Here is a 2,922-nt window from a genome sequence, read left to right as displayed (position 1 = left end):
GAAAACAATATAAACTAAGGTATATTAACTAACACTTGATGCAAGAGTAAAATCAAAGCATGAAGAGCATATTGAGCATCAAGATCAAATAAGAATTGACATAAACAAGAATAGCGATAAGCATGAAAACATTAGGTCCCATCCAAACTCAATGATAATGAAGTACAAAAACAAAGAATAATGAATGAGGAGGGACTAAAGCACTAATCTTGTGTGTGGAACAATTATGATCATTAATGTTAAACAAGTCACGAAGCACCAAAACAATGCAGAAGTTCTCAACAATTGAGTATAAGAATTCAACACCATTATTAAAATGAGAAACTTAGAAAAAAAAATGAAAATAGGCTATAAAATCAAAATTGAAATGTAAATAATGGAAGTAGACGAATACGATAAATAAAAGAAAATGGAAGAGGGAAAAAAACTTTTTTTTTACTGGTGCGGACGCGTCATGGACGCTTACGCGCCGATGTGCAGTTTTGCCGAAGGGCGCGTACGCATGGGCTAGGCTGGAAACATAGTGACAGCCCAAGATTGGCCCAACTCTCTGGAAAATGTACCATGAGGGCAGGTGACGCTATCGGCGCGTGCATACACGTGCATTGCGTAATTTGAATCAAGGGCGCGTACGCGTCAGGTGCGCGTACGCGCGGGATAGTTTGTGCCTTAGGCATGGTGATGGGGCAGTGTAGCCGCAAATCTTGGGTTTTTTGGCTGGGGGTGGAATTTTTGTATCCACGCGTACGCGTACATGGCGCGTCCGCGTGGATGGCTGAAAATGCTTGAGGCGCGCGTACGCGCCAGGTGCGCGCGTACGCGCCAGGTGCGCGCACGCGCGGGTTGGTGCTCTGTTTTTTCAAAATTTTTCCAAGTTCTTGCACCAAACTAAGCCTTCCAAACCTCCAAACAGCTACCAAACTACCAAATAAACTCAACAACCAAAACTAAACATGAAATTAAACTAATTCTATTAATATTTACAAAAGAGAAAAATGAAAAGAGTTTACCATGGTGGGGTGTCTCCCACCTAGCACTTTTGTTTATTATCCTTAAGTTGGACTTATAGGGAGTTCCTCTCAAGGTGGCTTGTGCTTGAAGCTATCCTTGAACAACCACCAATGCTTGAATCTCCAATAAGCTCCATTCTTCAATTTTAATATCTTCAAGCTTTGATGGAGTTCTTCACAAACCATGAGCTCCCAAATTTGATTTTCCTTGTGCGATCCGGGATCCCACACTTTGTTTTGACACCCATCTTCAAATTGATCATTATGATTCTAATTGGGTGGCATGACCTTAGAATTCTCAAAGAAGCCCCCATTACTATTGGCTTCTACACCAACCATTACTATTCAACCTAAAAGTGTAACCACCATGAGCTTAGAATGATATTTCCACCCACTAACCATCTCCCTTTTGCTCTTAAAGCCACAAATATGTCTAAGTTAACCATCCGTCTCAAGCAAACCATATTCAAGGGGAATAATAAAGCTTGAGTATAAGGAATTTACCTACTTGAATGAAAGAATGGATGGTGGTGGCTTGGGGAGAGGTATCTCCAATGTGCTAGCAAGCTTTACTCCCTTATATTCTTTCTTGACCACTTCTTCACTTTCAATCCTTTGTTCATCAATTTCATCTAACTCTTCTCCATCACTCAAATCATAAATGGGAGGAAGGGAAAAATCTATCTCCACATTGCTCTCCATCTCATTGGGAGAAGATTCTTCAAATTTAAAAGATTCACCACCAAGAAGGTTGGATGCATGATCTTCATCTCCAAGGGAATTCAATTTTTACTCTATTCCTTCCAAGTCTTCATTCAACAATTGTCTTGGAGGTTGTGCACTTTCCTCCTCAACATCAAATTCAATCTTCTTGGAGAGGTTCTCTTCAACTCTAGGTTCCCAAGGAGGTTCCGCATCTCCTAGGTCTTCAACCACTTCTTTCTCTTCTTCAATGATCATAGGCTCCTCCAATTGCTCTAATACAAAATAACATCCCTCATTTTCCATCGGAGTTTCCAATCCCTCCTTCATGCTATGCTTTTTATTTGATTCTCCACATGTGACCATGGGAGTGCTTTGAGTACTCAAGTATTGGGAGGCTAAAGTGCTTACCACCTTGGTCAAGGTAGCCACAAATTCTAGTGTCTCCCTTTGCATTTCTCCTTACCTTTGAAGTATAAGGCTAAGGATTTCATCCATTGGGGATTGGAGTGGATAAGAGGGTTCATTATCTTGGAGGAAGGGTTCATAATAGGAAGGTGGTTCTTCTTGGTAAGGATATGGTGGCATGTATTGAGGTGGTTCTTGGGAGTATTGATATTAGAATGGAGGTTCCATGTATGGCTCATATGGTTCAAAAGGAGGTTGGTATGGTGGATATGGATTAGGGTCATATGAAGGTGTTTGGTGGAAGGAGGCTTGTTAGTATGGTTGAGGTTCATGTTGAGGATATGGCTCATAGGCATATGGTGGTGGTTCTTGAAAGTCACAAGGAGATTCACCATAGCCATTGGGTTGATATGCATCATAGAATGGCTCTTCTTTATAGTGCATTGGTAAAGGTTGTTGCCAAGAGGATTGATCATATGCATATGGCTCTTCCCACCTTTAATTGTCCCATCCTTGATACACATCTTCATTGTAGCTCTCATTTTCTACAACATAATTAGAACCAAACTCATAGCCAAAGTGAGAATTCATAGGGGAAAAGTAAAATAAAACTAACAAAAACTAGTAAACAAGCAAAAGACAAGCTATTCACACTATTCACATATATACAATAACCAATAACATAACACCATTACAACTCCCAGGCAACGGCGCCATTTTGATGAGAGGAATTTTGTGTTGTTTAGAATTCACAAATGAATTCTCATTGCAAGTATAGTTTCTAAACCAAACAATAATCCTT

Source organism: Arachis ipaensis, chromosome B10 (assembly GCF_000816755.2).
Source record: "Arachis ipaensis cultivar K30076 chromosome B10, Araip1.1, whole genome shotgun sequence".
Classification (NCBI taxonomy): Eukaryota; Viridiplantae; Streptophyta; class Magnoliopsida; order Fabales; family Fabaceae; genus Arachis; species Arachis ipaensis.
Note: the sequence above shows the minus strand (reverse complement) of the source record.